Here is a 26954-nt window from a genome sequence, read left to right as displayed (position 1 = left end):
ACAAGCGAATGACCTCCGCGGGGAGACAAGCGAATGACCTCCGCGGGGAGACAAGCGAATGACCTCCGCGGGGAGACAAGCGAATGACCTCCGCGGGGAGACAAGCGAATGACCTCCGCGGGGAGACAAGCGAATGACCTCCGCGGGGAGACAAGCGAATGACCTCCGCGGGGAGACAAGCGAATGACCTCCGCGGGGAGACAAGCGAATGACCTCCGCGGGGAGACAAGCGAATGACCTCCGCGGGGAGACAAGCGAATGACCTCCGCGGGGAGACAAGCGAATGACCTCCGCGGGGAGACAAGCGAATGACCTCCGCGGGGAGACAAGCGAATGACCTCCGCGGGGAGACAAGCGAATGACCTCCGCGGGGAGACAAGCGAATGACCTCCGCGGGGAGACAAGCGAATGACCTCCGCGGGGAGACAAGCGAATGACCTCCGCGGGGAGACAAGCGAATGACCTCCGCGGGGAGACAAGCGAATGACCTCCGCGGGGAGACAAGCGAATGACCTCCGCGGGGAGACAAGCGAATGACCTCCGCGGGGAGACAAGCGAATGACCTCCGCGGGGAGACAAGCGAATGACCTCCGCGGGGAGACAAGCGAATGACCTCCGCGGGGAGACAAGCGAATGACCTCCGCGGGGAGACAAGCGAATGACCTCCGCGGGGAGACAAGCGAATGACCTCCGCGGGGAGACAAGCGAATGACCTCCGCGGGGAGACAAGCGAATGACCTCCGCGGGGAGACAAGCGAATGACCTCCGCGGGGAGACAAGCGAATGACCTCCGCGGGGAGACAAGCGAATGACCTCCGCGGGGAGACAAGCGAATGACCTCCGCGGGGAGACAAGCGAATGACCTCCGCGGGGAGACAAGCGAATGACCTCCGCGGGGAGACAAGCGAATGACCTCCGCGGGGAGACAAGCGAATGACCTCCGCGGGGAGACAAGCGAATGACCTCCGCGGGGAGACAAGCGAATGACCTCCGCGGGGAGACAAGCGAATGACCTCCGCGGGGAGACAAGCGAATGACCTCCGCGGGGAGACAAGCGAATGACCTCCGCGGGGAGACAAGCGAATGACCTCCGCGGGGAGACAAGCGAATGACCTCCGCGGGGAGACAAGCGAATGACCTCCGCGGGGAGACAAGCGAATGACCTCCGCGGGGAGACAAGCGAATGACCTCCGCGGGGAGACAAGCGAATGACCTCCGCGGGGAGACAAGCGAATGACCTCCGCGGGGAGACAAGCGAATGACCTCCGCGGGGAGACAAGCGAATGACCTCCGCGGGGAGACAAGCGAATGACCTCCGCGGGGAGACAAGCGAATGACCTCCGCGGGGAGACAAGCGAATGACCTCCGCGGGGAGACAAGCGAATGACCTCCGCGGGGAGACAAGCGAATGACCTCCGCGGGGAGACAAGCGAATGACCTCCGCGGGGAGACAAGCGAATGACCTCCGCGGGGAGACAAGCGAATGACCTCCGCGGGGAGACAAGCGAATGACCTCCGCGGGGAGACAAGCGAATGACCTCCGCGGGGAGACAAGCGAATGACCTCCGCGGGGAGACAAGCGAATGACCTCCGCGGGGAGACAAGCGAATGACCTCCGCGGGGAGACAAGCGAATGACCTCCGCGGGGAGACAAGCGAATGACCTCCGCGGGGAGACAAGCGAATGACCTCCGCGGGGAGACAAGCGAATGACCTCCGCGGGGAGACAAGCGAATGACCTCCGCGGGGAGACAAGCGAATGACCTCCGCGGGGAGACAAGCGAATGACCTCCGCGGGGAGACAAGCGAATGACCTCCGCGGGGAGACAAGCGAATGACCTCCGCGGGGAGACAAGCGAATGACCTCCGCGGGGAGACAAGCGAATGACCTCCGCGGGGAGACAAGCGAATGACCTCCGCGGGGAGACAAGCGAATGACCTCCGCGGGGAGACAAGCGAATGACCTCCGCGGGGAGACAAGCGAATGACCTCCGCGGGGAGACAAGCGAATGACCTCCGCGGGGAGACAAGCGAATGACCTCCGCGGGGAGACAAGCGAATGACCTCCGCGGGGAGACAAGCGAATGACCTCCGCGGGGAGACAAGCGAATGACCTCCGCGGGGAGACAAGCGAATGACCTCCGCGGGGAGACAAGCGAATGACCTCCGCGGGGAGACAAGCGAATGACCTCCGCGGGGAGACAAGCGAATGACCTCCGCGGGGAGACAAGCGAATGACCTCCGCGGGGAGACAAGCGAATGACCTCCGCGGGGAGACAAGCGAATGACCTCCGCGGGGAGACAAGCGAATGACCTCCGCGGGGAGACAAGCGAATGACCTCCGCGGGGAGACAAGCGAATGACCTCCGCGGGGAGACAAGCGAATGACCTCCGCGGGGAGACAAGCGAATGACCTCCGCGGGGAGACAAGCGAATGACCTCCGCGGGGAGACAAGCGAATGACCTCCGCGGGGAGACAAGCGAATGACCTCCGCGGGGAGACAAGCGAATGACCTCCGCGGGGAGACAAGCGAATGACCTCCGCGGGGAGACAAGCGAATGACCTCCGCGGGGAGACAAGCGAATGACCTCCGCGGGGAGACAAGCGAATGACCTCCGCGGGGAGACAAGCGAATGACCTCCGCGGGGAGACAAGCGAATGACCTCCGCGGGGAGACAAGCGAATGACCTCCGCGGGGAGACAAGCGAATGACCTCCGCGGGGAGACAAGCGAATGACCTCCGCGGGGAGACAAGCGAATGACCTCCGCGGGGAGACAAGCGAATGACCTCCGCGGGGAGACAAGCGAATGACCTCCGCGGGGAGACAAGCGAATGACCTCCGCGGGGAGACAAGCGAATGACCTCCGCGGGGAGACAAGCGAATGACCTCCGCGGGGAGACAAGCGAATGACCTCCGCGGGGAGACAAGCGAATGACCTCCGCGGGGAGACAAGCGAATGACCTCCGCGGGGAGACAAGCGAATGACCTCCGCGGGGAGACAAGCGAATGACCTCCGCGGGGAGACAAGCGAATGACCTCCGCGGGGAGACAAGCGAATGACCTCCGCGGGGAGACAAGCGAATGACCTCCGCGGGGAGACAAGCGAATGACCTCCGCGGGGAGACAAGCGAATGACCTCCGCGGGGAGACAAGCGAATGACCTCCGCGGGGAGACAAGCGAATGACCTCCGCGGGGAGACAAGCGAATGACCTCCGCGGGGAGACAAGCGAATGACCTCCGCGGGGAGACAAGCGAATGACCTCCGCGGGGAGACAAGCGAATGACCTCCGCGGGGAGACAAGCGAATGACCTCCGCGGGGAGACAAGCGAATGACCTCCGCGGGGAGACAAGCGAATGACCTCCGCGGGGAGACAAGCGAATGACCTCCGCGGGGAGACAAGCGAATGACCTCCGCGGGGAGACAAGCGAATGACCTCCGCGGGGAGACAAGCGAATGACCTCCGCGGGGAGACAAGCGAATGACCTCCGCGGGGAGACAAGCGAATGACCTCCGCGGGGAGACAAGCGAATGACCTCCGCGGGGAGACAAGCGAATGACCTCCGCGGGGAGACAAGCGAATGACCTCCGCGGGGAGACAAGCGAATGACCTCCGCGGGGAGACAAGCGAATGACCTCCGCGGGGAGACAAGCGAATGACCTCCGCGGGGAGACAAGCGAATGACCTCCGCGGGGAGACAAGCGAATGACCTCCGCGGGGAGACAAGCGAATGACCTCCGCGGGGAGACAAGCGAATGACCTCCGCGGGGAGACAAGCGAATGACCTCCGCGGGGAGACAAGCGAATGACCTCCGCGGGGAGACAAGCGAATGACCTCCGCGGAGACAAGCGAATGACCTCCGCGGAGACAAGCGAATGACCTCCGCGGAGACAAGCGAATGACCTCCGCGGAGACAAGCGAATGACCTCCGCGGAGACAAGCGAATGACCTCCGCGGAGACAAGCGAATGACCTCCGCGGAGACAAGCGAATGACCTCCGCGGAGACAAGCGAATGACCTCCGCGGAGACAAGCGAATGACCTCCGCGGAGACAAGCGAATGACCTCCGCGGAGACAAGCGAATGACCTCCGCGGAGACAAGCGAATGACCTCCGCGGAGACAAGTAATGTACTCTGTAGGAATCAGGATGGGTTTAGAAGACGACGATCGTGTGAAACCTAGCTCGCGTTATTCGCCCACGAGACTCAGAGGGCCATAGACAAGGGTTGCCAGGTGGATGCCGTGTTTCTTGACTTCCCACAGTCGATTATTAAACAAGGTAAGAGCATATGGAGTATCAGACCAATTGTGTGATTGGATTGAAGAGTTTCTAGATAAAAGAACGCAGCATGTTATTCTCAATGGAGAGAAGTCTTCGGAAGTAAGAGTGATTTCTGGTGTGCCGCAGGGTAGTGTCGTAGGACCGTTGCTATTCACAATATACATAAATGACCTTGTGAATGACAGCTTCCGTGAACTTCCGATTTTTGCGGATGATGCTGTGGTATATCGAGAGGTTGTAACAATGGAAAATTGTACTGAAATGCTGGAGGATCTGCAGCGAATTGACGCATGGTGCAGGGAATGGCAATTGAATCTCAATGTAGACAAGTGTAATGTGCTGCGAATACACATAAAGAAAGATCACATATCATTTAGCTACAATATAGCAGGTCAGCTACTGGAAGCAGTTCATTCCATGAATTGTCTGAGAGTAGGCATTAGAAGTGATTTAAAATTGACCATATAACATTAATCGTCGGTAAAGCAGATGCCAGACAGATTCATTCGAAGAATCCTAAAGAAATGCAATCCGAAAACGGAGGAAGTAGGTTAGAGTACACTTGATCGGCCACTGCTTGAATACTGCTCACCAGTGTGGGATCCGTACCAGATCGAGTTGATAGAAGAGAGAGATGAGCTACAATGGAGAGCAGCACGCTCCGTTACAGCATCATTTAGTAATCGCGAAAGCGTTACGGAGATGACAGATAAACTCCAGTGGATGACTCTGCAAGAGAGACGGTCAGTAGCTCGGTACGGGCTTTTGTTGAAGTTTCGAGAACATACCTTCAAGCAGTATATTGCTCCCTCGTATGTTTATCTCGCGAAGAGACCATGAGGATAAAGTCAGAGATTAGAGCCCACACAGAGGCATACCGACAATCTTTCTTTCAACGAACAATACGAGACTGAAATAGAAGGGAGAACCGATAGAGGTACTCAACGTACCCTCCGCACACACCGTCAGGTGGCTTGCGTTGTATGGGTGTAGATACAGATGTAGAATGGGTTTCAACGGTTCCTACTGGCTCCACCTTGTATACCAGTGGAGAGGCTGTGGTCTCACTACACTCCAAAGGAGTCATATCACGTCCAGTGGGCTTGCAGCAGCATTGTATCCTCAGTAGGATTTGGATCACGGGGTCGCGGGTTCGATTCGCAGCTTGGTTGCTATTTTCTCTGCCTGGGGACTGGGTGTTTGTGTTGTCATCATTTCATCATCGTTGTTCGTGACTGGCCAGGTTGCATTGTGTAAAAATTGGACTGTGTGAGAATTGGGACTTTGTATGGGTGCTGATGACCGCGCAGTTAAGCCCCACAAACCAAAAAATGTTCAAATGTGTGTGAAATCTTATGGGAGTTAACTGCTAAGGTCATCAGTCCCTAAGCTTACACACTACTTAACCTAAATTATCCTAAGGACAAACACAAACACCCATGCCCGAGGGAGGAATCTAACCTCCGCCGGGACCAGCCGCACACCCACTAACCAAATATAATAGAGAAGGGTTGAAACGCCCAGTGTCGACCTGGTGGCAGCAGGGTCGAACGCTGTCAAAAATACAAACCCTCGTTTTAGACAGCTAAGTGTGTGGGAATCAACGCCCCAAGGGAATGGGTGGTTTTACTGACACTGTTTATGCGACCCTATGAGGCCTTTCGTGTCGAATCTTAGCGGTGATATACCTGAAATGTTTCCCCGATCCACTGATAAAAAAACCGCGTTATTTCATCACTGGGTGCCGCTGTTCTGACCTCCATCGCAGAAGCGGCAAAAGATGCGGCGGAATGCGTGTAAGAGAGGGTGTGATGACCTTCCCATAGTATGACAGGTCCACAGTGGCGTTGACCAGAATTGCGGTGGAATTTTGAGCTTTAAGGTCACATTGGCACCTATCATTTCTGAACTGTGGCCTTTTTTACGAATTTGTAGACGTGTTGCCTAGCCCAAAGGTGACGTCGAAGGGCGACACGCTTTTGCACTGTTACACGGGACCTATAGAATTTATTTGATTTATGAAAAACTAAATGAGCTGTTATATTTTAAATCTCATGTTCAGGAAAAACTCAAATTTCATAGTTCATGTCAATTTTTACCACAGATCTGGAAAATTCTAGAGTTTCATGCAGTTCTAAGTATGGTTGGCATGCTGCGCGAAATTCATTGAAGAATCCCTCTTATTTTGGGAAGTGTACCTCTAACAACAAATGCTGCCAACAGTAAGTGAAAAAAACAGAACAAAATGACATTTCACATTTAAAAAATATTAACTTCCCCTGCTCTGAGTGTGACGCCTGAATCCTCCCTGGTCATACTGACGAAGTCTTACTGTCCTGCGGTGCCTCTCGTGCTCTAAGTCGGCCCGTTTGACGTCCTGACCCCATTAATTTTGCTGTATAGTGTATATACGGAGATGTAAGATTATACGAGCTTGTGATTGTGCTCATTTGAATGCAAATTTTGTATGTGTGTACGTGTTTTCACCATACGAGAAATAAACATACGGATTCTGGGCTGTGTGGCCTTCGAAAAGAAACTTTTTGATCGCCTTATGTTTATCACACAAAATCGTTGTGAGCATTGAGCCAACCATCTCACTGTCGCACCAGGTTGAAGACATCCGTCTGGTATAACCGCACGTCATGCTACGTGATCAAGTCCGTAATTGCCAGCTGCACCTCCTCATGCGACGTGACTCGTCGACCCTTCAAAGTCCTGTTTCAAAAACTAAAGGCGTAATAATCGGGCCAGGAGAGATCAGGACTACAGGGCGGGTGCTCCAATGCATTCCACCTCAATTGGCGCAGATGAGGCTGGGCCTTTCAGATCGACCAATTTCTTGTGCCGAATCGTGACCAGTACGGAATCTGGTGTACCATTCCACAATCGTGGTTTTCGTACACATTCTTCATTCTCCGATGGATGTCCACTGGTGATATTCTCAAATGCATTGTCCTTCGGCAGCTAAGAAAAGACTAACATTGTCATGTTTCATGTTTCCGCATTTACCGCTCAAACGCTGGAAAGACACGAATGCCACACTAGTCCCTTACGTACATTCGGCGCTTATATATTCACATCAAAGTCGCTGGTCAGAGTACTACATACACTGAAGCAGTACTCCCCAACTGAAACTTTTTATCGTCCCTGTTTATCAGAAGAATAAACCTGATGTAAACATCCGTCATGAGATTCAAGCGAACGTGGAAGAATACATTAGATTTCGTTTCACGTGAAGTGGAAGCCAAGTTGTGAGCAGTACAGTCAAGTACGATTATAAGGATAAGTTTTAAGGTGTGTTACACGAATATAGATTGAGCGACAATGTTCAGACGTAAAAAGAGACGGGCATAGGAACAACACAGCTTCGAATGTCATTTAATTTTTAAAAAGAATGGAATGATATTCAGTAAAACTCCAACACGACCGCGCGCTTCTTAGGTGACCAGACGGAAAGCATAAAATGCTCTCGTTCTCACTTGACATAGTATAATCACAAAGAAGAGTGCCGGCAGCTGTGGCCGAGCGGTTCTAGGCGCTTCAGTCTGGAACCGCGCGAACGCTACGGTCGCAGGTTCGAATCCTGCCTCGGGCATGGATGTGTGTGATGTCCTTGGGTTGGTTAGGTTTAAGTGGTTCTAAGTTCTAGGGGACTGATGACCTCAGATGTTCAGTCCCATAGTGCTCAGAGCCATTTGAACAAAGAAGAGTGATGAAAATTCCTAACGTGAAGACAGCGTAATTTTTCTGAGCGAGCCATGTGTGATGCAAAAGTATACTGCACGGATTTAACCGTACTGTTTAATACTGAAGCCACTGAAGGTATTAATTTCAGTCAGTCGTCTGGTAATCTCTTAGCTCCTTCGTTATTCGAATCCAAGAAATACATTTCAGTACTGGAACTGTCGTTGATCGACTCGTAATCGACGTAGCAGACAACAGAATCCACGAAGCCCCACCCAGGCGCTGCATTTTCTCCTCTTCTCCGTACCGTTCTATATCCCGCCAAAGTTCGGCAATGACATATGAAAAACCTGCGTGCGTTTGTTAAGCTGCCAGACGTATTGGAACTGTCTTTTTAACTTGACTCCACATACACATCAGTTCTATTGGTTTCATATTGTAATGTTACAGTGGCAAATGTAAAAATGCTGCATTTATATGGTGTGCTCGATGTTGTGAAAAGAATGTTTTTCCGATTTCTACGACGGATACCTAGATCCGTGGTATAAAACAATGGAGATACCTCAAATAAAGACAGAATTAAGGGTGCTTAAATTAAGAAAGCACAAAAATTAAGTTTTTCATTTTTGCCAAAAAATTTAACAGTCTTTCATAAAACATCGGTAACTGAGAATTTATATTTGAAATGAAAACAAGAATTTCACGTGCAATAAGTAACTAAAAACACGAAGACGTGCATTGTTCATAAAAAAATTGATGTAGATAATTTAAGGTCATCTCAAAAAAATATAAATTGAACGAGAAAAAATTGGGTCAACTCTCGCCTGAGTCAGAGAACCATGTGCTGCAGTAAGTGACCCAGATAATACGCTACCGATTCCGCTGTAGATTAACTTACATTTGGATTGCAACTGTATCTAATACAATCCCTCGGAAAACTTGGAAGCCGATTATCTCCGTAAATTTACGAAAAAACATTAAAATAGCCTATTTCTCAGCTTTTTTAACCGTGTTCCACAGGCATGTTTCACTACGGAACAGGAAGCAGCCTCAGCCATTTTTATACTGCGCGACAATCAGAGCACAACAGTGCAGAGGCTGTGAATATACACGATTTTTGAAATAAAAACTACACAACCAAAGCGTATTTACGAAAAACGTTGATGGCTGTTAACACATTTGAATATCTTTAAGTTTCATTTAACCTAACTTAGTAATAAGATAGCCAATACATAAGTAGGCCCTACTTCCCCACAATATTATCTATGTGGTCTTTCCAACTGAAGCTGTTCGTAATTTTAACACCCAGGTACTTAGTAAAATTCTCAAGGCTGTCAATTCACCAGTTTATGTGCGCTACGTCTTCTGACCAATCATCGTGTTTGTGTTTGTTTACATCAGGTTTATTGCTATGACGAACGGAGTATACACTAGCTCCGCCCACGGCAATGCTATTCCGGTTTTTGTTGGGTATCCCCTCGTATAAGTTTTAGTTGTAAACAAAGTGCATAATAAACATGTGATAAATCATCACCTAATATCCTATCCTTTATATCTGTAAGAAAAGATTTGTAAGTTAATTGTTTCCTTCCTACTGAATGTAAAAACCTAATTGAAATACATACGGTGATTTCTGCCAGTGTAAAATAATGGTATTTTTGGGGTTAGCTGTTTCATATTAATACTTCATTTCTACATCTACATGATTACTCTTCAGTTCACATTTAAGTGCTAGGCAGAGGGTTCATCGAACCACGATCATACTATCTCCCTACCATTCCACTCCCGAATAGCGCGCGGGAAAAACGAACACCTAAACCTTTCTGTTCGAGCTCTGATTTCTCTTATTTTATTTTGATGATCATTCCTACCTATGTAGGTTGGGCTGAACAGAATATTTTTGCATTCGGAAGAGGAAGTTGGTGGCTGAAATTTCGTAAAAAGATCTCGCCGCGACGAAAAACGTCTTTGCTTTAATGACTTCCATCCCAACTCGCGTATCATATCTGCCACACTCTCTCCCCTATTACGTGATAATACAAAACGAGCTGGCCTTTTTTGCACCCTTTCGATGTCCTCCGTCAATCCCACCTGGTAAGGCTCCCACACCGCGCAGCAATATTCTAACAGAGGACGAACGAGTGTAGTGTAAGCTGTCTCTTTAGTGGACTTGTTGCATCTTTTAAGTGTCCTGCCAATGAAACGCAGCCTTTGGCTCGCCTTCCCCACAGTATTATCTATGTGGTCTTTCCAACCGAAGTTGTTCGTAATTTTAACACCCAAGTACCTAATTGAATTGACAGCCTTGAGAATTGTACTATTTATCGAGTAATCAAATTCCAACTGATTTCTTTTGGAACTCATGTCGATCACTTCACACTTTTCATTATTTAGCGTCAACTGCCACCTGCCACACCATACAGCAATCTTTTCTAAATCGCTTTGCAACTGATACTAGACGGTAAATTACAGCATCATCTGCTAACAACCTAAGAACTGCTCAGATTGTCACCCAGGTCATTTATACAGGGTGTTACAAAAAGGTACGGCCAAACTTTCAGGAAACATTCCTCATACACAAATAAAAGCTGTTATGTGGACATGGGTCCGGAAACGCTTCATGCACGATGGAGCTCATTTTAGTTTCGTCAGTATGTACTGTACTTCCTCGATTCACCGCCAGTTGGCCCAACTGAAGGAAGGTAATGTTGACTTCGGTGCTTGTGTTGACATGCGACTCATTGCTCTACAGTACTAGCATCAAGCACATCAGTACGTAGCATCAACAGGTTAGTGTTCATCACGAACGTGGTTTTGCAGTCAGTGCAATGTTTACAAATGCGGAGTTGGCAGATGCCCATTTGATGTATGGATTAGCACGGGGCAATAGCCGTTGCGCGGTACGTTTGTACCGAGACAGATTTACGGAACGAAGGTGTCCAGACAGGAAGACGTCCGAAGCAATTGATCGGCGTCTTAGGGAGCACGGAACATCCCAGCCTATGACTCGTGACTGGGGAAGACCTAGAACGACGAGGACACCTGCAATGGACAAGGCGATTCTTCGTGCAGTTGACGATAACCCTAATGTCAGCGTCAGAGAAGTTACTGCTGTACAACGTAACGTTTAGCACGTCACTGTATGGAGAGTGCTACGGGAGAACCAGTTGTTTCCCTAACATGTACAGAGTGTGCAGGCACTATCAGCAGCTGATTGGCCTCCACGGGTACACTTCTGCGAATGGTTCATCCAACAATGTGTCAATCCTCATTTCAGTGCAAATATTCTCTTTACGGATGAGGCTCCATTCATACGTGATCAAATTGTAAATTTTCACAATCAACATGTGCGGCTGACGAGAATCCGCACGCAATTGTGCAATCACGTCTTCAACACAGATTTTCTGTGAACGTTTGGGCAGGCATTGTTGGTGATGTCTTGATTGTGCCCCATGTTCTTCCACCTACGCTCAGTGGAGCACGTTATCATGATTTCATACGGGATACTCTACCTGTGCTGCTAGAACATGTGCCTTTAGAAGTGAGACACAACATGCGGTTCATGCACGATGGAGCTCCTGCACATTTCAGTCGAAGTGTTCGTACGCTTCTGAATAACAGATTCGGTGATCGATGGATTGGTAGAGCCGGACCAATTCCGTGGCCTCCACGCTCTGCTGCACCCAGCCCTCTCGACTTTCATTTATGGGGGCTTTCAGTTCTTGTCTACGCAACCCCAGTACCAAATGTAGAGACTCTTCGTGCTCGTATTGTGGACGGCTGTGATACAATACGCCAATGTCCAGGGCTGCATCAGCGCATCAGGGATTCCATGCGACGGAGGGTGGATGAATGTATCCTCGCTACCGGAGGACAGCCGGCCGGAGTGGCCGTGCGGTTCTAGGCGCTACAGTTTGGAACCGCGAGACCGCTACGCTCGCAAAAAATGGTTCAAATGGTTCAAATGGCTCTGAGCACTATGCGACTTAACTTCTGAGGTTATCAGTCGCCTAAAACTTAGAACTAATTAAACCTAACTAACCTAAGTTCTAGGCGACTAATGACCTCAGAACTTAAGTCGCATAGTGCTCAGAGCCATTTGTTACAGTAAATGTTCAAAATGTCCTCCGTTCAAAGTGTTTGAAGTCACGCTGGTACGTTCTGTTGCTGTGTGTTTCCATTCCATGATTAATGTGATTTGAAGAGAAGCAATAAAATGAGCTCTAACATGGAAAGTAAGCGTTTCCGGACATATGTCCACATAACATGTTCTTTGTGTGTGTGAGGAATGTTTCCTGGAAGTTTGGCTGTACCTTTTTGTAACACCCTGTATAGATCAGGAACAGCAGAGGTCCCAGGACGCTTCCCTGGGGAACACCTGATATCACTTCAGTTTTACTCGATGATTTGCCGTCTATAACTTCCTGAACTAAGCTTTCATAAATGACTAATTCCGTTTATGGAAACCAATGCTTTTTTGTTTTTACTGTTTGTGTGCCGCCCCCCCCCCCCCTGGCATGTAGTGCAACGTGACGTGTTTCCTGCCCTTAGCCTGGAGCGGACGGAGCGGCCCTGCACTGAGGGCCCGGTGCCGCGCTGCCTGCGGCTGGGGCAGGCGGGCGCCCTGCCGGAGAACACCGCCATCCACTACGTGTGCGCGCGCGTCGGCGGGCGGCTGGTGCCGCAGCTGTACAGGTGCCCGCAGGGGCTCGTCTGGGACGAAGGCCGCTACGAGTGAGTACCCAGCCACACCACTCGCTGCCAGTCTACACCGAGCTGACGTGATAGCGATACGCACATGTACAGATGGCGGTAGCTTCGCGTAGGCGAGGTATATAAAGTGGCAGTGCCTTGGCCGAACTCTCATTTGTTCACGTGTATCACCTGAGCACAAGTTTCCGATGGCACTACGACCGCACGACGGAAATCGACAGACATTGAACGCAGAATGGTGAAACCTTCCCTTTTACAATAAACTATGAAACCTTTCCTTAGGATTTCTATCTCTTGCTTAATAATAACAAATGAGATCTTCCCTTTGAGAAAGAGAATAAATTTCTATCTTCTCATACAAATTTAACTGCTGCTATTTTAAAAGTGATTTTCGGATTACTTCGACGGAACATAGAATGTGTCGTCGTCGAGTGGCCCTCAGTCGTTATCTGCAATAACCCAAAACTATTCCTTACCTTTTTTTTACTGTTACTGGATCGCCAACTGACTGCTACATCGAACTGCGACATGAATATACTTACTCTTTTTGCTACACTGTATTAGGTGCTGGTTGTCTGACGTCCTACCCCATTCCTGTCTTCACACAAACAGGCCGACTTGATAAGTGGCTGTATTTATTACTAAAGCTGACGTTATTCTTTAATTAAATTTGACCGAAGTTAAGAGAAAGTGTAACTATGAATTACGTAACAACAAAATTTTGCAAAGTTTTACGTTGATGGTTTTGGGGATGGATTGTAATTACAAATGTTAATTATATTATGAATGAAATAATTTTGCAAACGTTCAAATGGGACTTACTTTTTACAATAATCTTACAACTAGCATTGCGCAAACGTACCTTCAGTAGTCCTGAGTTTCTCAAAAAATTAATTCAATAATATTAGTTTCTCTTATTATAATAGTTAGCTGATGTCTCTGTACATCCATTTATAATCTCTTGTAAATCATAGCTAGTGGCTGGCAGGCACACTGCTCCTCTCAACCTCTCGCTTCAGACCTGCTACCGACTCACTTCACTTCTCGCTTACTACTGACTTCCTACGAACGCTAAAGTGCGGTCTCTCCTGCCAACAATGCTTTCTGGTGCAGACAATTCCTGCTAACATTACAAAATGTATCAATGCGCGGTCTTTCCCGCTCTTTTCTTAAAATGTATTCATACGCGGTCTCTCCCGCCCTTTTTAAATTTTTTTCAATTTGCGGTCTCTGTTCTCAACAATTCTTTGGTGCAGACATTCCCTGCTACCGCATTTATATCCAACATGACAAATATTAATTATTCCTACTTAATCCTATTAATGAAATATAAACATCTTTCATAAATTGTGATTTGACAATAGAAATATACACGTCTTACAATGGTAGTTCGATCCAAACGCAAGCGACATTCCACTTCAGAAATCGTTAGAGAATTCAATATTCCGAGATCCACAGCGTCAAGTATACGTTGAGAAAATGAGGTTTCAGTCAGTACCTTTTGCCGCGGACGACACAGAGGTCGACAACCTTCACTTAAAGACCGAGAGCGGAGGCGTTCGAGAACAGCTGTTAGGGTTAAAGCAATCGCCACATGGAACGTGCATCCGAACACTGAGCGTGCCGAGTTTCTAACGCCATAGCGTGGAGTAGCACGTTCGGGAGTCTCTCCTATCGTGCACAGCAATGTCTAGCACGTCAGATATTCTGAGCGTGTGTCTAAGCGTTGACCAATCAGATGGCCCAACGTCACCTACGTCACATGCACGCCATCTCCCTTCAGCATAGAGCTGTAAGGCGCTATATTGGCATTCAGCTCAAGCCTTTACGTATACAGGATGGTCCATTGACAGTGACTGGGCCAAATGTCTCACGAAATAAGCATCAAACGAAGCAACTACAAAGAACGAAACTCGTCTAGCTTGAAGGGGGACACCATATGGCGCTGCCATCGGTGAAACTGATATCAACTGCGTAATTTTTTTTTATATAGGAACCCCCATTATTTATTACATATTCGTATAGTACGTAAAGAAATATACGTTTGTGACTATTACAGCGTCATCTATCACAAAGCAAAAAGTTTTGCCCAACTAAAACATCCGTAAGTACGTGGTATCACGTAACATTCCGCCAGTACGGGTGGTATTTGCTTCATGATACATTACCAGTCTTAAATTGGACCGTTTACCAATTGCGGAAAAGGTAGATATCGTCTAGATGTATGGCTATTGTGATCAAAATAGCCAACGGGCATGTGCTACGTATGCTGCTCGGTATCCTGGACATCATCATCCAAGTGCCCGGACCATTCGCCGGATAGTTACGTTATTTAAGGAAACAGGAAGCGCTCAGCCACATGTCAAACGTCAACCATGACCTGCAACAAATGATGATGTCCAAGTAGGTGTTGTAGCTGCTGTCGCAGCTAATCCGCACATCAGTAGCAGACAAATTGCGCGAGAATCGGGAATCTCATAAACGTCGGTGTTGAGAATGCTACATCAACATCGATTGCACCCGTACCATATTTCTATGCACCAGGAATTGTATAGCGACGATTTTGAACGTCATGTACAGTTCTGCCACTGGGCACAAGAAAAATTACGGGACGATGGCGGATGTTTTGCACGCGTTCTATTTAGCGACGAAGCGTCATTCACCAACAGCGGTAATGTAAACCGGCATAGTATGGACTATTGGGCAACGGAAAATCCAAGTGGAACATCAGCGACCTTGGCGGGTTAATGTATGGTGGGGCATTATGGGAGGAAGGATAATTGGCCCCCATTTTATCGATGGCAATCTAAATGGTGCAATGTATGCTGATTTCCCACGTAGTGTTCTACCGATGTTACTACAAGATGTTTCACTGCATGACAGAATGGCGATGTACTTCTAACATGATGGATGTCAGTCACATAGCTAGCGTGCGGTTGAAGCGGTATTGAATAGCATATTTCATGACAGGTGGATTGGTCGTCGAAGCACCATACCATGGCCCGACCGGATCTGTCCCCGGGTTTCTTTCTGTGGGGAAAGTTGAAGGATATTCGCTATCGTGATCCACCGACAACGCCTGACAACATGCGTTCAAATGGTTCTGAGCACTATGCGAGTTAACTTCTGAGGTCATCAGTCGCCTAGAACTCAAAACTTACTAAACTTAACTAACCCAAGGACATCACACACATCCATGCCCGAGGCAGGATTCATACTTGCGACAGTAGCGGTCGCTCGGTTCCAGACTGTAGCGCCTAGAACCGCACGGCCACTCCGGCCGGCGACAACATGCGTCAGCGCATTGCCAATGCATGTGCGAACATCACGGAAGGCGAACTACTCGCTGTTGAGAGGAATGTCGTTACACGTATTGCCAAATGCATTGAGGTTGACGGATATCATTTCGAGCATTTATTGCATTAATGTGGTATTTACAGGTAATCACACTGGAACAGCATGCGTTCTCAGAAATGTTAAGTTCACAAAGGTACGTGTATCACATTGGAACAACTGAAATAAAGTACAGAACGTAGGTACGTTTGAACATTTTGATTTTAAAAAGTTAGAATGACCTTATGTGATCATTCCCACATTTTAGTAAAACCATAAGATAAACATTATTTTGAGAACTATTGCAAATTTATGTCGCTCTGTTTGTAATGGAACTTTTATAAGCATGTGTCCTTATTGATTGGACGTGGTACTTTCCTTTTTGTCTTAACACATGTACATGAATATTTAAGTTGTTATTTGCGCATATTACATATAGAACAATGTCACTAGCTCTACTAAAACACACACATTTCCCCCGTTGTCCATATCGTAATGTCGGAATTTTACGCGTGCTCATTTCGAAATAGTGTGATTCACAAACTAGAAACATCCCGCAACTGCCGCTGGAGTACGTTGCGATCGCGTTTGCTACGTTGGGGCCCACGTACCGTATGCCCAAGTCGCATCGTTCCTGAGCGTTCGGCAGCACACTGAAAGCACGTTCGACAGCACGGTCCGTGTGCTGACGGCGTAACGGACGAACACTGCGTGAAATAACCGCGGAAACAAACACTCGCATAACTAAACCCACTGTTACTGGCTAGTTGATTGTAGCCTAACAGTTAAAAATATTTTGACTGTGTGCAGCTGACAAAGGCTGATCGTTAATATTTACACGCAGTTGTTTCGTACCGAATACAAAGCTAACTAGAATGTCGAGTACCAATAATTTATACATACTTTGCGTCATTCGTGCTGATATAGAACATTAACAACAGTTACTCCCTTCGTCTGACAAAGTAACAACAGTTCTCTCATCACAGGTCGCCTATTAGCGCCACATGAATACTGGCGTGTGATGACACTGACTATACAATCCTCACCGCAATCCAAATCGTGGGAATCCAGCGCGTTTGTCGCGTAATCACGGTGCACGAATTAACACAAACACATCAGACAAATCACTCAAGTAACTCCATTTACGTATTTCCTGGAGTTCAGGCCCACGGATTTGGGAGACCCACACAACCGTTAAACAATTGTAAACGCGGTCGGCCGTCCCGCCGAAATCCACTCCAAGGTTATTTTAAAGAAAGAGACTCCCTCTGGCGCTTTGGACGCTCGACTATCGACAGTGCCTCACGCAGGTCGCAGTAGGTAAAGATATATTGTTCTCAACACGTAAGGGGTGGTTGGCCCCCTACAAAATCGATGTGGGAGGTACGACGAACGTACCCGTTAGGACAGTGTGGTGAAAACTGGCGTTAATGGGCTGTGGCAGCAGAGGGACGACATCGCCTGCAGCGACTAGGCGACTAGGCCGGATGAATCCCGATTTAAATTGGTAATATTAGACGGTAGAGTTCCATTATGGTAGATACTCCGCAAAGCGATGGATCCAAGTTGTCAACAAGCTGGTGGTGGCTCAATAATGGTGTGGCCTTTGGTTCACTTGGATCAGAGAACCCAGTTCATTCCATGGGAACAATCACTGCTCGAAATAGCAGACGTATTCCACAATAGCGAAGATGAAAAAGTGCTCACAGCTCCTCAGGTATGCATTTTAGAGCCCATATTTACCGGACATTTTTCCTTGTTTTGGTCCATGCTACCACCTCGGAAAGTTGCGTAGCCTAATTTCTTAGCGACAACACTAACAGCATATCTATTCTAGTGTCAGTGGCATCAGAACGATTTTCGCTTGTAACTTTCGACTCGTTGGCTTCCGGAGCAGAGATCAGTGCCTCAAATGGATACATTTATCCACCTCCATCACCCTAGAAAGTTTCTATAATCATCACAGAACCACGCTCTATATTCGTAAATTTGAATGCTCCTTCGCCTGTAAATACGACACACTGTAGCATCGTTTGATGACATTGCCGGACATGGGCTCCTATTCAAAGTATTATACACTCACTCCCCTCTACAAGTCCGGAAATTCCCGATATGAACTTCTAGAACACCCCGTGTAGCAGTCAGACAGCGCGATTTGGGTCTGGCTGGCACACGAAGTGAGACCGAAAGGGGTCCGACGAAAGGTCTGGAAAAGAATAACTGGCCTACAAGGTTAAGCTGGACGCTGGCTCAACCACCGAAGCTTCGCACCCCACCGCTGCCTACATCCGTCCGCAGCCTGTAAAACTACCGTTCCGTAATATTTTCATGGTAGGTTTCAGAAATTTTGTAATATAAGTAGATTTAATAAAAATAAAGCGTTATTGAAAAATTTTGCTTAAATGAACTATATTTATGTAAAAATGCACAGAATAAATTAAATGAATCTCTTGAAATTTTGCGATCAAAACCGGATGACATGGGCATCTTGTTACGATATTTCGGCTGACAAGCACTCATCCTCTTCAGGTGAGCGACTTTTATTACAGACTCCTGGTGCGGGTACGCTCTGTTGGATTACAGAAAGTTGCGATTCCACACATCTGCTTTGACCCGAGAAGTCAGAAAGATGGCGGATAGCCATATTTGAAGTGCATATTTTATCGGCATTGTGTGAAATTCTGGTATTCTGTAGAATGCCGAAGTAATGTATAGAATTCCTGATATGTATAGGTAAACTATGAAACGTAAGCTTTTTATGAAAGTATTACATACTTTTCCCAGGCATTCTATACAATGCGTAAATGGTACTTGTCATTCTGTATAACGCCTACGAAAAGTGTTACTAAAGGCTTCTCATCTTGTGCCTTTTAATTAATACCCATTTGGAACAAAGAACAAACCTACGAAACAAAGCACAGGATATTCTTACCGGAAAACAACGAAAGAAGAACTGAGATTGAACAACTTGTTACAGTACGTACTCACTTTTCTCCTTCATGAAGGAACACTTTACATTTTGACAATTTGATCTTGTACATAAATATCACCATTTGGAGAAGCAAGAGAACATGATATTGTTAGCGGTAAAACACAAATCAGAACTGGTATGACCACCTTACAGCAGGGATGGGTAGAGCGACATTCTGAATTACTCTTTTCTTTTTGACATAAAGGCATGTCATAGTTTGATATTTCGTGTTGCTCATACAGCTGGCGAATCCTTGGCCGCTTCCTGGGGACTGAGATGCAGTGGTTAACACACTGGTTTGAACCGTCGTCCTCCCGAATAAAAATCCAGTGTCAAGCCATCCAGATTTAGATTTAGCACGATTTACCAAAATCGCTCCAGCCAAATGCCGGGACGGTTCCTTTGAAAGCGTACTGCCGATTCCCCTCCCAGTTCTTGATAATACCCGAGCTTGTGCTTCGTTTCTAATGACCTCGATGTCGACGGAACTTTAAGCCCAATCTTCCTTTTGTGTACAGACAAGCAGCTGCAGATCTGAGAGGTATTTCGTGGTCAGAAATAACTAATTCTCCTGAAGTTCTTTGGACAGACTGGGAATCTTGAAACAGCTCTACGCAAGATCAAAATTCATTCTGCAGTTCCAAATCTGTAAAAGCCATCTTCTGTCACGTTCGTAACAACTGTCAACAGCCGGTGCGAGTCACTCCGCCCTTTGTCCAAGTCGGGATTCGAAACTCTCACAGTAGTATCCAAACGCATAGCAGGAATTTTTCCTTGTTTCGGGCCTGAATCTCTATGTTCATTTCGATTCCGTTTTACTTCAGATAGCTTTCTCAATACTGAAGCAAACATTGCACAAAATGCTAACCCCATAACTTTCTACCTCATCGTCTTTAGGAAAAGTGCGGCCGAAACGTTCATGCCATCTGTGGACACTTGATAGGTTTGAGCACCGCTGGTTTCTTTTCAGCAGACGCAACTGGTTTTAGAAGAGGGATTTTCTGTAACCACGGAAACGGAAGGTTCTTCGATAACCATTGCTTCATCACGGTTTTTGTTTCCTCCAGCGTGGATTCCATTCTCAAATACGTCTTCTGCAGGAAGCTGTACCTCTTGCATTGATTCGTCTCGTCTTTCTGCTGTTTTGTTATTTGCACGCTCTATATTGCGTTTTGTAACTCTTCCTCAGTCTCTACGTCCTGTAAAACGTCGTCAGGCAGGGATGAGGTCGAGCATCTACTCTGCCTTCGTATGGAAACCTATTAAACCCAACATGAAAATCTGTTTTGAACAAACAGGAGTCCGTCACTCCAGCAGCTAGTTTTTTATCTTTAATCCAAGCACACAGCCTATTTTCAGTGTTCTGATTGGCTCTTTCGACTCTCCCCTGACTTTGGCGCGGCGTACCTTTTTTTTGTTTTTTTTTTGTTTGTGGTTTTAGGGCGCAAAACTTCTATGGTCATTAGCGCCCAGCCCGTGACGTAGGAAACAGGAAAAAAACGAAATTTAAAATCAGCAGCAAGGGGAACAAAGTCATAAAATTTGAGAAACTAAAGGCAGAAGGAATGCTTAAAAATCCACTATAGAAAGGGGTTGGTTGTCCCCAAAAAAAAAAAAAATCAAATGACTGACGTCATTTCACTGTCACTAATAAACTGTAGAACGCGGTCAGCTGAGCGCGCGTCATCTGCTAAAATCAACGATAGATCAGGCGATAGCTGTAGACGGGAGCGTAACTGATTAAAATAGGGGCATTCAATTAAAAGGTGTCTGACCGTCCACAGCTGAGAGCAGTGGGGACAGAGTGGGGGAGGATCACCGCTTAAAAGATGTCGATGGCTAAAAAGACAGTGCCCTATCCGGAGTCTAGCTAAAATTACCTCCTCCCGACGACGCGTTCGGGAGGAAGAGGTCCAAGCGCAAGGAAGGGCTTTCACTTCCCGCAATTTATTATGGGGAAGTGTTGACCAATGCGCATGCCATAAATGAGCAACTTGGCGACATAAACCGCTCCGTAGATCGGTAAACGGAAGAGACTGAATAGCTGGCCGAGGAAGAGAGACTGCAGCCTTGGCCGCTATATCGGCCGCCTCATTTCCACAGATACCAGCGTGTCCCGGGAGCCAGAGGAACGCCACTGAGACCCCCCCCCCAGGTGGAGCAAGCGCAAACAGTCCTGAATCCGGTGGACCAGAGGGTGCACAGGGTAAAGAGCTTGGAGACTTAGGAGAGAGCTGAGAGAATCTGAGCAGATTACGTACTGTATCCGCTGATGGCGGCGGATGTAGTGGACAGCCTGGAGAACAGCGTAAAGCTCCGCAGTATAAACCGAACACTGGTCGGGAAGCCGAGAGTGACTTGGGGTGTCGCCAACAATATAGGCACTCCCTACACCTTTTTTCGAGCCGTCGGTGTAAATAAATGTGGCTTCCGTCATTTGTGCACATAGAGCAGCAAATGCCCGACGGTAGACAAGTGTAGGGGTACCATCCTTGGGAAATTGACATAGGTCTCTGAGCAAGTCCATTCGGGGACGGAGCCAAGGCGGTGCTGTACCCCAAGTTGTCAAGAAGGTTTTAGGAAAGCGGAAGGAAAGAGAATGGAGCAGTTGACGGAAGCGGACTCCCGGGGGTAGTAGGGAGGAGGAGCGGCCTGCATACCCGACATCAAAGGAGGCGTCGAAAAAAAGGTCATGGGCTGGATTAGCAGGCATGGAAGACAGATGGCTAGCAGAACGACTCAGAAGGACTGCCCGCCGATTGGACAGCGGAGGTTCAGCAGTCTCAGCATAAAGGCTTTCCACAGGGCTGGTGTAAAAAGCTCCAGACACTAAACGCAATCCACGGTGGTGGATAGAGTCGAGACGCCGAAGAATAGACGGCCGAGCAGAGGAGTAGACTATGCTTCCATAATCGAATTTCGAGCGCACTAAGGCGCTCGAGAGGCGGAGAAGGACCACTCGGTCCGCTCCCCAGAAGGTACCATTCAGGACACGGAGGGTGTTAAGGGAACGCAGACAGCGAGCCGAAAGATAGGAAACGTGGGAGGACCAGCACAGTTTTCTGTCAAACATAAGACCCAAGAATTTAGCGACGTCGGAAAACGGAAGGTTGACAGGACCTAGATGTAAGGAGGGCGGAAGAAACTCCTTACGTCGCCAAAAATTAACACAAACGGTCTTACTGGGTGAGAAACGGAAGCCGGTTTCGATGCTCCACGAGTGGAGGCGATCGAGACATCCTTGAAGACGTCTTTCAAGCAGGCTGGTCCGTTGAGAGCTGTAGTAGATCGCAAAATCGTCCACAAAGAGGGAGCCCGACATATCAGGAAGGAGACAATCCATAATTGGATTAATGGCGATGGAAAACAGTACAACACTCAGCACGGAGCCCTGGGGTACCCCGTTTTCTTGGGAGAAATTAAAGGAGAGAGTAGTGTTCACCCGCATCCTAAATGTGCGCTCTGCCATAAATTCGCGAAGAAAAAGGGGCAGCCGGCCTCGAAAGCCCCAAGAGAACAGTGTGCGGAGGATGCCTGTCCTCCAACAGGTATCGTATGCTCTCTCCAGATCAAAAAATATTGCTACCGTTTGGCGTTTCCGGAGGAAATTGTTCATGATATAAGTGGAGAGAGCAACAAGATGGTCAACTGCAGAACGATGCTTTCGGAATCCGCATTGGGCTGGTGTTAAAAGACTGCGGGATTCCAGCCACCAAGCTAAACGGTAATTCACCATACGCTCCAAAACCCTACAGACACTACTCGTGAGAGAAATGGGGCGATAACTAGAGGGGAGATGTTTGTACTTTCCAGGTTTCGGAACGGGAACGACAATAGCTTCCCGCCATCGCCTGGGAAAGGTACCGTCGGTCCAAATTCGATTGTAAAGTCGAAGGAGGTAACGCAGACTATGGGTTGATAAATGCAGCAACATTTGGACATGGATACCATCCGGTCCTGGGGCGGAGGAGCGAGAAGAAGAGAGGGCATGTTGGAGTTCCCGCATGGAGAAAACAGTATTGTAGCTTTCGTGATTTTGAGAGGAGAAAGCAAGATGTCGCAGTTCCGCTGCACGTTTCTTCGGAAGAAACGCTGGCGGGTAATTGGAAGAGCTCGAAATCTCAGCAAAGTGCTGACCCAATGAGTTAGAAATTGCGACGGGGTCCACTAAGGTATCATGCGCGACAGTGAGTCCAGAGACCGGGGAGAAACTAGGCGCGCCTGAGAACCGTCGAAGCCGACTCCAAACTTCCGAGGGAGTGAAGGTGTTAAATGAGCTAATAAAGAATTTCCAGCTTGCGTTCTTGCTATCGGGGATGACACGACGGCATCGCGCTCGGAACTGCTTATAGCGGATACAGTTGGCCAAAGTAGGATGGTGGCGGAAAACGCGGAGAGCACGCCGCCGCTCACGTATTGCATCACGGCATGCCTCGTTCCACCAAGGAACTGGGGGGCGCCGGGGCAATTCGGAGGTGCGTGGTATTGAACGTTCCGCAGCTGTGAGAATAACGTCGGTAACATGTGCGACCTCATCGTCGACGCTTTGAAAGCGACGGTCATCGAATGTCGCTAGAGACGAAGAAAGTGTCCAATCGGCTTGGGCAAACTTCCAGCATCGCGAGCGCATATATGGCAGTTGAGGCTGCAGTCTAAGAACACATGGAAAGTGGTCACTCGAGTGTGTATCATCAAGGGCGAACCATTCGAAGCGCTGAGCTAGCGGAACACTACCGACCGCAAGGTCCAAATTAGATAAATTTGTCGTGGAGGCAGACAAAAACGTGGGGACCCCAGTGTTGAGGCAGACTAGATCCGCTTGGTGGAAGACGTCTAGCAATAGTGAGCCACGTGGACAAGGATGTGGAGATCCCCAAAGCGGGTGGTGGGCATTGAAGTCCCCAACCAGCAAATAGGGGGGTGGAAGCTAACCAAGAAGATGAAGGAGATCAGCTCGTGCCATTGGTGTGGACGATGGAATGTATACCGTACGAAGAGAGGACATGTATCCAGAAAGGGAAAGACGGACGGCGACAGCTTGGAAGGAACTGTTTAAGGGGATTTGGTGATAATGGAGAGTATCGTGGAGCAGAATCATGAGTCCTCCATGGGCTGGAGTGCCTTCAACAGAGGGGAGGTCATATCGGACGGACTGAAAATGAGGGAGAACAAAGCGGTCATGGGGACGCAGCTTTGTTTCCTGAAGACAGAAGATGACCGGCGAGTAGGATCGTAAGAGGATCGACAATTCATCCCGATTGGCTCGAATGCCGCGGATATTCCAGTGGATAATGGACATAGGGTGAACAGAAAATGGAGGAACGTGACCAAGGGTGCTGTCAACTCAACGACTGCTCAGAGCTTGCGACCGACAGCATGGAATGGCATTCAGCCGAAGGCAGAAGATCCTGATCCATAGGTTGGTCAGGAGCAGCTCCTGCCACCTACGATCGGCCAGTTGACCGGCCACCAGCAGTGCGCCTCGGCGACACAGGAGACGGCCGAGGGCGATTTCCGCCAGGTGGTGCTGTAGATGGGACACGCCTTGGCGGAGAACGAGATGAACTGGGTTTCTTTGTAGCCTTCTTGGAAGTATGATGTTTAGATGAAGGAGGAACCGATGGGTGTGAAGTTGCAGTACGTAAAAACTCTTCACGAGAATGCTCTTATTTCGAAGACTTGGCGTCTGACTTTTGGGCTCGAGATTTAGCAGAACCCGACGAAGGGTGAGCCATAGAGTGGGCAGGCGAAAGTGGTGAGGTTGAACGGGCGATCTTTGCGCTGGCCGATCTGACGACCGTGGTACTAAAGGTGAGGTCGCAAGTCTGCGTGGCCGCCTCCTTTGTTGGCCGAGGAGAAGCAAGGACAGTGCTGTATTTACCTTTCTGAGGCACGGTGGGCTGTCGACTGGCGCGTAACTTTCGAGCAGCAAAGGTCGACACCTTTTCCTTCACTCTTATTTCCTGGATGAGTTTTTCGTCCTTAAAAACGGGGCAATCTCGAGAGGAAGCAGCGTGGTCACCCATACAGTTGATGCAGCGAGGGGATGGAGGTGGACAAGCACCCTCATGGGCATCCTTCCCACACGTAACACATTTGGCCGGATTGGAACAGGACTGGCTGGTGTGATTGAACCGCTGACATCGATAGCAACGCGTAGGGTTTGGGACATAAGGGCGAACGGAAATTATCTCATAGCCTGCTTTGATTTTTGATGGGAGTTGAACTTTGTCAAATGTCAAGAAGACAGTGTGGGTTGGAATGATGTTCGAGTCAACCCTTTTCATAACCCGATGAACAGCCGTGACGCCCTGGTCAGTCAGACAATCCATCGAGGGAGCGTGTATAAACGACTCCACGCGAGGAATTTAAGGTACGGTGCGGTTCCACCCGGACAGGGAAGGTGTGGAGCAGAGAAGTACGCAGCAATTTTTGAGCCTGGAGAGCACTGTGTGTTTCCAACAACAGGGTGCCATTCCGTAATCTGGAACAAGACTTTACAGGACCCGCAATTGCGTCGACACCTTTCTGAATAATGAAAGGGTTGACCGTGGAAAAGTCGTGACCTTCGTCAGACCGAGAAACAACAAGGAACTGTGGCAACGATGGAAGAACCGTCTGTGGCTGAGACTCAGTGAACTTACGTTTGTGAGCAGACATAGTGGAAGGTGAGGAAACCATTGCGGAAGAATCCCCCATGATTACCGGCGTCTCCGATGGCGCGCTCCTCCCTTGTGGGGGCCCTCACCGAGGGCACACCCGCCTTAGGTGATTGTTCACACCTCAGGTCACACCTCCCGACAAACGGACGGAGGGACCAATCGGCACTTTCGGAAGGTATCAGCTCGGGTAATCACCCCTCCCTGGGCCTGGCCGTTACCAGGGGGTACGTACGTGTCCTACCTGTCTACCCGGGGCGGGGAATTACGCGTTACCCCGTCACCGGCTACGCATGGAAGTGCGTGGGTCTGCCTTCAGACACGCACAGGGAGGAAGAAAGAGACAGGGAAAGGAAAGAAGAGGGGTCTCAAACGCCGCAGCGGAGAAAAGGGGAAAGAGAAGAGGTAAAGAGAAGAGGTAAGGAAAAGAGAAGGTCGAAGAAAGATGAAGACATACAAGCAAGGAAGGCGAAGAGTGCGGTACATTTACAAGCGTCCGTCTCCGGACGTAGGCACAAACCATACTCCCAGAGGGGGAGAAAGGGAAGGAAAGAGCCAGAGGTGAGGGGGGGGGGGCGAAGATGGGGGATGGGGAAGGATACGGAAAGGGAAGGTATGCAGCCCGGAAAGGAAGGAGGGCCACATTAGCTCGGGGTCCCGTGCTCGCAACGCACGTGTCCACAAAAGAGTGGTGGACCCCCTGGGGGTGCGGCGTACCATGGACGACATTCAAGGTGGGCCAATTAATACTCGTTTACGCTACTTACCACACTGTTTGTGAAGTCCCGCCGGTCTCTGACTGTACACTTGTTGGAGCACCAAGCAACGTAAATATGTCGATGAGGCTGTTGGCAACTTCTTCCGCTCTCTTCGATTTCAGTCCTGAGAACTATAAACCTAGTGAGATGATCCTGGTAGGTCTACTTGTACTCTTTATCAGAATGAGACTGAAAATCGATGAGATCGACCTGACAACGTAAACTGTTAAAAACGTGCTGTGGTCAACCCAATGGCTTTTTCGATTTTACATTGTCAGCCAGAAGAAGCAAAAAGACGAATGTACTGCTCGTTATCATGAGGGGTAATGTCCTTACACTTAGGTGAAAGTTCTTTCAACATATTGTCCCGCTTTACATGACCAAAAGCCAGATGTGCCTCACAGAGTATGTTAAATAATTCGGACGTAAAACTGAATGATACTCATACCTTCAACAGGATGGATCAACTTAGTCTTATTCTCAGCCATCATTAGTCAGTGTTACAGCAGCCAATAGCCTTGTGGTTCCTCCTTCATAGTCGTCTTA

At 48.7% G+C, this 26954-nt stretch overlaps 1 long non-coding RNA gene across 1 annotated transcript in view; it reads left to right on the top strand.

The window, feature by feature from the left end:
* The first annotated feature begins 12646 nt into the window (after nt 1-12646).
* LOC124612265 overlaps nt 12647-26954 on the top strand; it is a 32006-nt gene continuing 17698 nt past the window's right edge. Inside the window, exon 1 of the long non-coding RNA XR_006979517.1 lies at nt 12647-12708. This is a non-coding gene — a long non-coding RNA (uncharacterized LOC124612265). The remainder of the gene's footprint in view (nt 12709-26954) is intronic.

The sequence above is a fragment of the Schistocerca americana genome, chromosome 4 (assembly GCF_021461395.2).
Source record: "Schistocerca americana isolate TAMUIC-IGC-003095 chromosome 4, iqSchAmer2.1, whole genome shotgun sequence".
In the NCBI taxonomy this organism is placed as follows: Eukaryota; Metazoa; Arthropoda; class Insecta; order Orthoptera; family Acrididae; genus Schistocerca; species Schistocerca americana.
Note: the sequence above shows the minus strand (reverse complement) of the source record. Positions and strands in the feature narration are given on the sequence as shown.